At 48.5% G+C, this 11741-nt stretch overlaps 1 protein-coding gene across 1 annotated transcript in view; it reads right to left on the bottom strand.

The window, feature by feature from the left end:
- Positions 1-11741, bottom strand: part of RHOF (ras homolog family member F, filopodia associated) — a 49418-nt gene that overhangs the window by 13946 nt on the left and 23731 nt on the right.

Genomic DNA, 11741 nt, shown 5'->3' with positions numbered 1-11741 from the left:
GAGGGGAGAGAGGAAAGAGGAAGGGAGAGGGAGGGAGGGAGGGGAGAAGGAGGGATAAGGGAAGGAAAGAAGAGAAGGAAGGGAGGGAGGGGAGAGGAAGGAAAAAAAGGAGGAAGGGAGGAAGGAGGAAGGGAGAGGGAGAGAGGGAAGGGAGAGAGGAAGGAAGAAAGGGAAGGAGGGAGGGAGGAAGAAAGGGAAGGAGGGAGGGAGGAAGAGCTCTGCTGTGGCAAAATGCTGGTGGTGGTTTCACTGGGTACCTGGTTACTCCTTCCTTCTCCTGAGGAGATGTTAGCTAGTTCTTCAACTTCATTTGAACAGCAATTAGCAGGTTCCTGCCAGCCCCTAATGCGGCCACGTTATACCTCGCTGCCCTCCGTGGGAAGGTTTCAAGCAGAAATGACTGCCAACACTTTACTGACTTAGTTCATTTAGATCCTTTCCACCCTTACTTGGCCACAATACAGAGAAGGCAACAAGCATTCATTAAGTGCCTACTATGTACAAGGCACTGTGCTAAGGGCTTTGACCCCGTTGAATCTTCACAACAGTCCTGAGAAGTAGGTGCTATTATTATGTCCATTTTACCGATCAGGAAACTGAGGCCAAGAGAGAGGTTAAGAAACTTGCCCAGGGGTCACAGGGCTAGTAAGGGTCTCAGCCTGGATTCAAACTCAGATCTCCTAGACCCAAGTTCAGTGTGGAATCCACCGTCCTCCCTGGCTGCCCTAGGTTTACATCTCAGCCAGCTGTGTTACCTGTGTGGCCCTGGACAAATCACTTAACCTCCCAGAGTCTGTTTCCTCTTCTGTAAATCGTGGTTAAAAATAGCACATACACCCACAAAGCTGGTGTGGCCATCGACTGAGATTCCAAATAAAAACTCTGCAAAGTTTAAAACCCTATATAAATCTGAGCTATTATTGTTGTTGTTATTATTATTATTACAAGTGAAGAAAATGAAGGCCCAGAAAGGGCAAGCAACTTGCCCAAGATTGCACAGGGAATTTCATGACAGAACCCAGGTCAGGCATTCCCACCTCCCCCTCTCCCAGGATTGTGAGGAGACTAGACCTGTCCCCCCCCTTCCCCACAACTACCCCTACCTCTGTATTCCTATTTCCTCTGAGGGGCGAGCATCAGACGTCCATCCCTCCAGCCCCCTCCCCCAATTGGGATCCTGAGGGAAAGTCTCAGTATCTAAAGGGGATTCAAGGGGCCGACATTCCTAAGGAGCATCGTCATCTGGTCCTGGCCAGGCCCGGGGGGTTGGGAGGCAGGAATCCTTAGGAATTCTCTGGAGTCCACCAAGACTCTCAGTCGCTTCAGGGCCTCTGGAGGAGGCAGAAAAGGGCCGTTGGCTTCTGCTCCACCCCAGCTTAAACTCAGAAGGAAGAGATTAGAAGGGTCCTGGCTCTCCCTGGGACCACCCGTCCCTCCCTTCCTGGCCTCCTGCCAGCCCCTCAGCATAACTCCGAGGTGACTAATGGCCTTGCCCTACAACTCTGCCTGGATGAACAGAAGCACCCAGGAGGAGGATCCAGGAGTCACGGAGACATGGCACACCGACGGTCTCCATGTTCCAGGAAGGGGGAAGTCCAGTGGGACCCAGCTGCCTGGAGACCTTAGTTCATTGCCCTCTCCTCCCCTCAACCTGTTCCACTGCCCTGAGAGATGAGGTGACGGGCCCCTCTGGCCTACTGTCCCTGAGATTAGAGAGATTTACAAAGGGGGAATCTGGAATCTCATTCCCCTTTCCCAAGACTCCCATGCCTCCCTTCAAAGGCCTAAGCCCCCATCCTAGCCTGAACAGAAGCTGCAGCCCCTCTCCAGTGAGTCCCCCTGGCCCCAGAGAATAAAAGTCTACTTAGTAGGAATCCCAGAGCAACAGACTCCAGCTGGAAGGGATGCTAGAGATAGCCCTCTCATCCTCCCACTCACCCAGGCTGGAAACGATCAGCTGTCAAGTTGCCTTTCACAGCAGCTCCCAAATCCCTTCTTCTCCACCCACAAGGCCCTTATCCTTGGCGTCTCTCATCGAGACTATAGCAATGGCCGCCTGATTGTTCTTTCTGTCTCCAGTCTCTCTCAATAACAATTCATCCTCTGTATCTCCGCCAAAATAGTCTGAGGAACAGATTCTAATGTCACTATCCTGCTCAAAAAATGTCCATGGCTCCCTATTACCTCTGGTTCACTCTGGCTCCAACTTATTTTCCTAATCTTGCTTCAAAGTCACATCTGCAATTTCTAACCAAAATGAATTTGGGGGTGGTCCCAACCACAATATGCCACTTCCTACCTCCAAACTTTTGCCCAGGTCTTTCTGACATGGACTCCCTCTGTCTCTGCCCATTGAAATCTTTCTCTTCTTCCAAAGCCTAGCTTGGGTGCCACCTTATCTGGCCACCTTCCCTGGCTCCCTCACTCTCACCAGCTGAGAATTCTCTCCTTCAGATTTTTTTTTGGGGGGGGGCAATAGGGGTTAAGTGACTTGCCCAAGGTCACATAGCTAGTAAGTGTCAAGTGTTTAGTCTGAGGCTGGATTTGAACTCAGGTCCTCCTGACTTCAGGGCCAGTTCTCTATCCACTGCACCACCTAGCTGCCCCAGATTTTCTTAAAATGTTTTGTTTAGGGGCAGCTAGGTGGTGCAGGGATAGATCACCTGCTCGAGAGTCAGGAGGACCTGAATTCAAATTTGGCCTCAGACACTTGACACTTACTAGCTGTGTGACCCTTGGCAAGTCACTTAACCCCATTGCCTAGCCAAAAAAAAAAAAAAAAGTTCTGTCTGGATTTTTCAAGATAGCATAGGGACCTGGGTTCAGATCTTACCTCAGCTGTTATGAGATTCTGGGCAAGTCGTTTCACCTCTGCCTGCCTCAGTTTTCTAATCTGCAAATTCAAGATAATACTTATGCTCCCTGCCTCATGAGATGCAGCATGGTTCAATGGAAAGCCAACTAGTCAACTAGCATTTATAAAGCACCTGCTATGTGCTAGGCAATGGGCTAAGGGCTCTGAACTTGTAGTCACACAAGATTTGAGTTTGAATCCTACCTCTGAGAGATACTAGCCATGTGACCTTGGGTAAGTCACTTCAAAAACTCCTCTTGCCCTCAGTTTCTTTACCTGTAAAACCAGGGAGTTGGACTAAATGAGGTCTAAGGTCCCTTCTAGGTTTGTGATCCTGTGATAGGGTTGTGAAGGGAGGAAACAAGCATTTATTATGCACCTACTATATGTAAGGCACCATGTTGATTATTTTACAGATATTGTTTTTGCCTTGCAAACCTCAAAGCATCATATAAATATTATCATTACAGTCATCCTGCCAAAAGACTATATGTTATTTAAGGGTCCAGAGAGTAAAGGTTTTCATTTTTTTATTTCTAGCACTGAGTAAACAGTAGGTGCTCACTGCATGTGTAACCCTAGAGACTGTCAGGCATCAAAAGGCTTTCTGGGCTGACTGAGCGCCTCTAGCTAGCATTTGTTCATCCACCGGCCTTCCCCTCAACCGCCCAATGTTTGTTGAATGACTACGTAATGGGCACTCTCTGATCTCAGGATATTTGTTATGAATAAATGATTAACACCCAGCTCCCTCACTTAGCAGGTGCAGAAACTGTAGCCCAGGGAGAGGAAATACCCACGCAGGGTCACACAGGTGGATGATGGGAAAGCCAAGACTCATGCCCCCCAGATCTCCTCGTGTCCAGCCTAGGGACCTTCCATTGCAACATCCTGGCTCCCCCAGTGCCCTGATGCCTCTTCTCTTCACCCCCACTCCCCAGTTTCCTGTTAACAGCAGAAAAACTCAACTGCGAGGCCTGTGGTTCGCTTCAGGGAGCCGGTTTGCAACACATTTCTCTGTAAGAGAGGAGCCATCTGCAGGTTGGGGCTACGCAAGGCGTTTCTCAGCCAGTGAGGACCTGAAGCGCCTCTTTCAGAGAAGTCCTTTAAGATGGGGCCCATCCCCACTTGAAACGCCCCCTTGTGCCTGGTTTCCGCCTCATTCTGTCATCCTGCCCGGATCCCCCATCTATCCACTTCCACCAAGGTTCCAGACTCGGCCACGTTGCTGTTTCTGGGCAGCAGAGGGTTCTTACGATCTTAAGGGCTGTGGCTAGAAGGGCCTTAGGGGGCATCCAATGCATTACCCTCATTATACAGATGAAGAAACTGAGGCCTGGGGAGACTTGCCCAAAGTCCAAAGTCACACAGTCAGTTGAATGGCCCAGGAGAGAGCTGAGCCCCAATCCTCAAGAGTGCAGATCAGGGGCTCTTGCCAGTCCTCTGAGCTGTGGCATGATGGGGGAGAGAGGCCCTGACCAGGGAGAGGGGTGGAAGAGGAAGAGAAGCAGGGTGAGTGTGCTGCCCCTGAGACGAGGCCCCCCCCTCAGCCGAGGCCCAGAGCTCCCACTTCCCTCACTCCTCTCCCCTGTGGCAGCAGGTGTGGGGCAGGGAAGATGAGATGATTTTCCCCAAGGATGATTTCTTTCCCTGGAGACCACTCAGTTTCAATTCTTCGGACCCCCTTGCAATGCTCGTGGAGGCGAGATGAGCTTGACCTTGGGGAAAATCTGTCCCAGGGGCAGGAGAGCAAGGGAGCTCCGCGTCAGGGCAGGTGGGCCCTACGGCTTCAGGAGGGTGGTGAGGGCAGTGCAGAACTCACTTTCACTTGCTTCTTTATTCCCACCCACCTTCATTTCCTCCCCAGAAGGGAAGAGCAACTTGGAAAACCCCAGCTGGGCCTGAATCACTTCTTAGACGTCTCACCCTCCAAGGTCTCACTTCCCCTTTGGCCGCTGTCACAAACACACAAGCCCAAAGTGTGGGGGGCTCTGCTGTCCCCAGCTACTCCCTGACTCTGCCTATTCTCTTTGCCCCTGTTGTTCAGACATGACCCCGTTTGGGGTTTTCTTGGCAGAGATGCTGCAGTGGTTTGCCGTATTTTACAGATGAGGAAACTGAGGCAAACAGGGTGAAGTGACTTGCCCAAGGTCACACAGCTAGGAAGTGTCTGTGGCCGGATTTGAACTTGAAGATGAGTCTTCCTGGTTCCAAACCCAACGCTCTACCCAGCTGCTCTTTGCCTCCCAGCGGCATCTAATTTGGCTCGTTCTTTCTGTGGTTATGGGAGCCTGTTTATTACATGGGGGGCAGGCTAGTAGAACGTAGCTTATGGATAATTCCAATTTTATCAGCAACATCAAACGCCTCATGGCTCCGGGCAAGCCTGACATGGGTCAGTTTCTCTCCCTTGGGCTGACCCGGCTTGTTGACCTCTGGCCCTCCTCTACAGGCTGGTGTGGGCCTGACCTCACATTGAATGCCAGCACTGAAGCGCCCTCAATCTTCATGTCAAATTTAATGGCTGGGGAAACTTGATGGTGGCGGTGTGAGCAAGACCTTTCCTCCGAGGGGCACTTGGGCTGCCCAGAGGCGAGCCACGTTCAGGTGTGACCCACCATTAGAATGCGCCCTCCTGGGGAGCAGGCACCATGTTCTGACTTTCTCCGTCCGGCCAAAGCTTAGCACAGGGCTGGGCACAGCGTGTGCTTAATAAATGCTTCTTGCCCGACTGACGCGGCTGCTGCTTAGTCAATTTAGTCATGTCCAGTTCTCCAATCCCTCACGGACCATGTCATACCGCTACCATCCATGGGGTTTTCTTGGCAAAGATGTTGGAGTGGTTTGTCATTTCATTCCCCAGTAGATTAAGGCAAAGACAGTTAAGTGACTTGCCTAGGGTCACACAGCTAGGAAGTATCTGAGGCTGAATTTGAACTCAGGTCTTCTCGACTCCAGGCCCAGCACCCTGTCCACTGAGCCACCTAGCTGCCTCCTTACTGATGTTGTAGTGACGGTCAAAGAAGACTATGTATGAAAAGCGTTCAAACCAATGCATGAATTTCCCCCGTGGTTACTCTGGATGGCTCTGACTTGGGTGCCCACCCCATCCGGCCTGTTCTAAATACCCTAGAGGACACCAAGTTCCCAGCCTCTGTCATCTCCCAACACCTCCCCCCCCACCCCAAGCTTCTTTCCCCCTCCCCCCTCAAGGAAGCTTCTGACTTTACCACAATTTCCTGCCTGTGAGTGTTTCAGAGACAGGGTGAGGAGGGCGAGGTGATCTGTCACTACAGAGCCCCCAGCCTCTGCCCTCACACCTCCCCTCCCCGGGCCTTGGGGTTTGAGGTCTCTGCTCTTCTATCTAGCCACCTCTGAGAGCCCCCACTGGGTTTCTGACATGTCACATCTGGGCATTTTCTCCAAATTTCCCGCTCTTCCAAGTAAGAGTACCTAAGGGAGTTGGGGCAGCAGAAAGGCCTCTTCCCTCCCTCCCCTTTCTCCAGGCCTCTCTCCTTCCTGAGCCATCTGCTGTCACCCCTCCCCAGGTCACACCCAGCTGAAATAATGCTGATTGAGTGAGACAGCCATCCAGGTGGACTGGGAAGGAGCATGGTGAAAGATCTGAATTCACACATCTTAGCTTTACTGCTTACCCTCGGGCCTCAGTTTCCCCATCTGTAAAATATGACAGGGGATTAGACAAGGTGTCTGAGGTCCCTTCCATCGCTGGAACCGTGATGCCACAGCTTCTGTGGATCTCGGTGAGGTGGTGCAGTATATAGACTGCTGGGCCTACAGGCAAGAAGATCCGAGTTCAAATTCAACTTTAGACACTTAGCAGCTGTGAGACCCTGGGCAAGTCACTTTATCTCTGTTTGCCTCAGTTTTTTCAACTGTAAAATGGGAATGATAATAGCACCTGCTTCCCAGGGTTGTTTCAAGGAACAAATGAAACAATAATTGTAAAGTGCTTAGCATGGCACTTGGCACAAAGCAAGTGCTATATAAATGTTAGCCATTATTACCATTATTATTGGCAGCTGCACGGAATGGTGGATAGAGCGCCAGGCCTGGAGTCAGTTCAAATCTGGCACTCCTCAGACACTTCCTAGATGTATGACCCTGGGCAAGTCACTAAACCCTGTTTGCCTCAGTGTCTTCATCTGTAAAAGGAGCCAGAGAAGGAAATGGCAAACCGCTCCAGGATCTCTGCCAAGAAAACCCCAAATGAGGTCACAAAGAGTCAGGCATAACTGAAAAATGACTGAACAATAACAAATTATTGTTCTACAGCTATTCCTGACATAGTGGACTAGCATCCTTTTAAATAGACAGGTAGGTAGTACAGTGGATAGCGCGCTTGGCCTGGGCTCAAGAGGATCTGAATTCAAATTCAGCCTCAGACACTTATTAGCTGTGGGACTCTGGGCAAATCAGCTCACCTCTGCCTGCCTCAGTTTCCTCAACTGTAAAATGGGGAAAATCCCATCTATCTCCCAGGGCTGTTGTGAAGAGCAAATGAGAAAATATTTGTAAAGCACTTAGTATGGTCTCTGGCACATAGTAGGTGCTTAATACTATGTTTTCCTTCCTTTCTATCTGCCCTGCCGCCCCAGACCCTCCAGCCATCTTTTTCTGATTGCTCTCTTGCTCTGGGTATCAGTCTGTATTCTGTATACTCCTAGTCTACTCATTAATAGGAAACCAAGGGGTAGCTAGGTGGTGCAATGGATACAGCACCAGCCCTGGAGACAGGAGGACCTGAGTTCAGATTCAATCTCAGACCAGACACTTGACACTTACTAGCTGTGTGACCCTGGGCAAGTCACTTAACCCCAATTGCCTCACCAAGAAAAACAAAAGAAAGAATAGGTAACCAAAAGTGGATGGGTGTGCCCTATTCTCCAATCGGATTAAGATCTGAGGTGGATAGTGTCTATATCCAGTCAGTTGAGTGCCTCAGTGATAGAGCTCTGGGCCTGAAGTCAGGAAGACCTGAGTTCAAATCTGGCCTCAGACACTTCTAGCGGTTTGATCTTGGTCAAGTCACTTAACCTCTGTTTGCCTTAATCCATTGGAGAAGACAAGAAAACCTCATGGACAGCATCGGTGTGCTATGGTCTATGGAGTCGTGAAGAGTTGGGCAGGACTGAACAAGAATTAGATTATCAGACCAGGGACCTCCTTGAGAGGCCTGGAAGTTCCCTTAAGGATGGGGACCATGCTTCTAGACCCCAAGAGCAGAGATTAATAAACGCTTTTTCATTTATTCATTCTGACATTCCGACATTCATTCATCAGACCAGAAGCACTGCAGTGCAGTACCGAGGGCTCTCTTCCAGCTGTGATGGTTCCCAAGCAGATTATATCCCCAATCCTCCTAAGTCCCAGAACCTCATCCCAACAGGAACCAATGGAAAAACCATTTGATCTTGGCTATATCTGTAAAGTAGGGCTAATAAACCCTGCCCCTCTCACTAACTCCCAGGGACAAAAAACCAAGAGAAGTCTATAATCACCATCTTTCTAAATGCCTCCTGGATTTTCCCTGTGTCAAAGGATCATAGATCCTTGTAGATGGACATACCCATGGGTTTATAACTGAAGCCATATAGACCTATGTATCTATAGCTGAAAGGAACTCAGAAACCAACTGATCCGACCCCTTCACTTTACAGATGAGGAAACTGTGGCCCAGGGAGGTTAAGTCACTTGCCTAAGATCAGTAGATTATGCAAAGCAATGAGGGCTTTTCTAAAATCAAGAGTATGACAATATGGATTTCCTGTCCTCCTGCTACCCTAAACCCATCATTAACTACAAGGGTCTCTACACTTGGCTCTGTGACCCTGGGCAAGTCACTTTCCTTTTCTGAGACTCATTTAAAAATGATGGGCCTGGATTAGGTGATCTCTAAACAGTATATCTACTGCTTAGGGTTCTTGTGAAGAAAGCATTCGAAAACATGAAAGTATCTGCATGTGAATAGCATTCTAACCCCAATATGTTCTGAACTAAAGTCCCTCCCAGTTCTGACATTCTATGGTATAAAGTCCTTTCTCCTTCTGACATTCCATGTTCTAAGGACCCCTGATATTACATGTTCTAAGGTTCCTCTTATCTTTGACATCCCAGGGAAGCTATCATCTCTGACATGCTATGTTCTAAGGACCCCTTCCATTCCATGTTCTAAGGACCTTCCTATCTTTGACACCCTAGGGAAGCTATTATCTCTGACATTCTGTGGTATAAAGTCCCTTCCGCTTCTGACATTCCATGTCCTAAGGATCCTTGTTATTCTATGTTCTAAGGTCCCTCCTATCTTTGACATCCTGGGGACACTATTATCTCTGACATTCTATGCTCTAAGTATCCTCTTGGTTCTGAATCCTACATTATCTTATATCTAATACTATATAATCCCTCCCAGCCCTGACATTCTAATACTCTAAGACACGTGGAAATGGCCCAAAACACTTCCAATTGTGGCCCAAAGCAGATGAAAATATAATTGAGAAATAATAAAGTAAACAAACAAAAATGTGATAAAACATAGATAATGTTAATATGTAGCTTTCTACTATTAATATGTGTTCAATATGTAGCTTGCAGGGATTATTATGCACAATTTAATGATTCCCATTTCTATGAGAGTTTGATAACCCTGATCTAAGACCCTTCCCCGTATGTCCCAGCTTGGGACATACTGTATGGTCTAGATACGTTTCCAGCTTTGACATTCTATGTCCTATGTGCCCTCCTAGCTCTGACATTCTGTTCCAAGATCTCTGCCAGTGTAGCCAGGCTATAGTCAGTTTAATATTTGATGCATTTCTGAGAGACTGTCTGCTGATGTCCCTCCCAACCTTGACAATCTGATCACAGATTCTCTGGTCTAAAGTCTCTTCTCGTTTGCCATTCTGTGCTGTTCTGACCCCGCCCTGCTCTGACATTTGCTCATTCTAAGACTCGGGCCACCCCCCACCTCCAGCCTCCTCCATGTTACCTCAATCCCATCTGTCTGGACTTGGAATGGACCCTTGTGTAAAATCAGGGCTTTGGGCTCCATGATTTCAAAAGTTCTTTTCTTTTTTTCAATCTGTTTCTATAGCCTAGGGTGGGAGGGGCCCTAGAAGAGGCCGGAGAGTTCTAGACACTTATTTTGATCCCCGTGAAAACCAGCTCAGGTCTTTCTCTCCAAATGATCAAAGCAATGATCAACACTGGTGCAGGGCCCGTGGCTCAGGAGCCATAGTTAGGCTCAGCCTTAGCTAAGATTTGGTACCTTCCTGGGGGATAAGGTGGGCCCAGACATGTGGCAGAAGTGTCAAAGCTCCCAGGGGTCAGAGCGTGGAATCCAACCTTCCAAGCTCCTTAAAGACAGGGGCAATCTCATTTTTGTATTTATACCCCTACCACCTGAACATAATGCCCGGCACATAGTAGGTATCACATAAATGTTTACTGACTGATGGACTGATCCCTCCAATTTGAGGAATCTTTTGGAAAATGACAAAGGAGGATGTCAGAACCTAACCCTTGGGGTAGTGAGGTGGTACAGTGCATGGAGCACTAGGCCTGCACTCAGGAAGAACTGAGTTCAAATCCTGCCTCAAACACACATATTAGATATGTGACCCTGGGCAAGTCACTTAACTGCTGCTTGCCTCAGTTTCCCCAACTGTAAAATAGGGACAATAACAGCATCTACCTCACAGGGTTGTCCTGAGGATCAAATAGTAGGCTCTGTATAAATGTTTATTCTCCTCCCCTTCTCTACTAGGCACATTCTTTAGCATCATTTGCATAAATCTGCATAGTTATGAATCTAGCTGGTCACCATGTATTTCAAACCTCATGATCTTGACTGACGTTTCTAAATCTCCCTCCCCTTCCTTCCTTCCTTCTCCAGCAACCATTTGGCTTCAAGGAAAACAATTTGCTCCAGGAGAATGGGAATTGATCTGGAAGTCAGGAGACCTGGGTTCTCATCTTGGTTCTGATACTAACTCACAAAGGTAAGCTGGGTGATGCAATGGTTAGGGCACCAGGCCTGGAGTCAGGGAGATTCCACTTCCTGAGTTCAGATCTAGTCTCAGACACTTATGTGACCCTGGGCAAGTCACTTCACCCTGTTTGCCTCAGTTTCCTCATCTGTAAAATGAGCTGGAGAAGAAAATGGCAAAGCACTCCGGTGTCTTTGCCAAGAAAACCCTAAAAGGGATCACGGAAGAGTCAGACATGAATGAAAATTACTGAACAGCAACTAACTTAGTATGTGATCTTGAGCAAGTCCTTTATGTGCCTCAGCTTTCTCAGCTGTAAAAGGATCAAAATGGACTAGATGATCTCTCAAAGATCCCTTGAGCTCCAAATTCTACGATCCTAGAAGCTCCACCCTCTCCTTAATATTTCAAGCATCCGTGATGTCATTATGTGGGTGCTCCTTCGACGGGCAGAGACGGCTAGCCCTTGGTAATTGTGAACGGCACTCTGGGGCTGCTAGGCTTCACCAATTGGTTGCCATCTTGCCTGAGAGGGGCTGAGCCTCTTCTAACTGAGTTTGACTGGTCCAGGCCTCAAATCCTTCCTAGCTTAATAGGCTCTCCTAGAGCAGGGGTTCTTAATGGACCCCCAGAGGACCCATGGATAGATGTCAGGGCAGGGGGTGTCTATAAACCTGAATGGGGGAAAAGTGGCATCTTTGTTTTCACTAACCTTTGGCTGAAACGAGCATTTCCTTCAGTCTTTTAAAAACGTTATCCTGAGGGGTCCATAGGTACATGTGATCACCAGAAGGGTGTCCATGACCCCCCAAATGCCAAGAAGCTCTGGACTAGCCTTTATACTCCCCTTGCACCTCCAGCACCCCCACAATGTATCA

The sequence above is a fragment of the Vombatus ursinus genome, unplaced genomic scaffold, assembly GCF_900497805.2.
Source record: "Vombatus ursinus unplaced genomic scaffold, bare-nosed wombat genome assembly UNPS02009994.1, whole genome shotgun sequence".
Classification (NCBI taxonomy): domain Eukaryota; kingdom Metazoa; phylum Chordata; class Mammalia; order Diprotodontia; family Vombatidae; genus Vombatus; species Vombatus ursinus.
The sequence above is the reverse complement of the archived record's forward strand: the minus strand, read 5'-3'. Positions and strand labels throughout refer to the sequence as shown.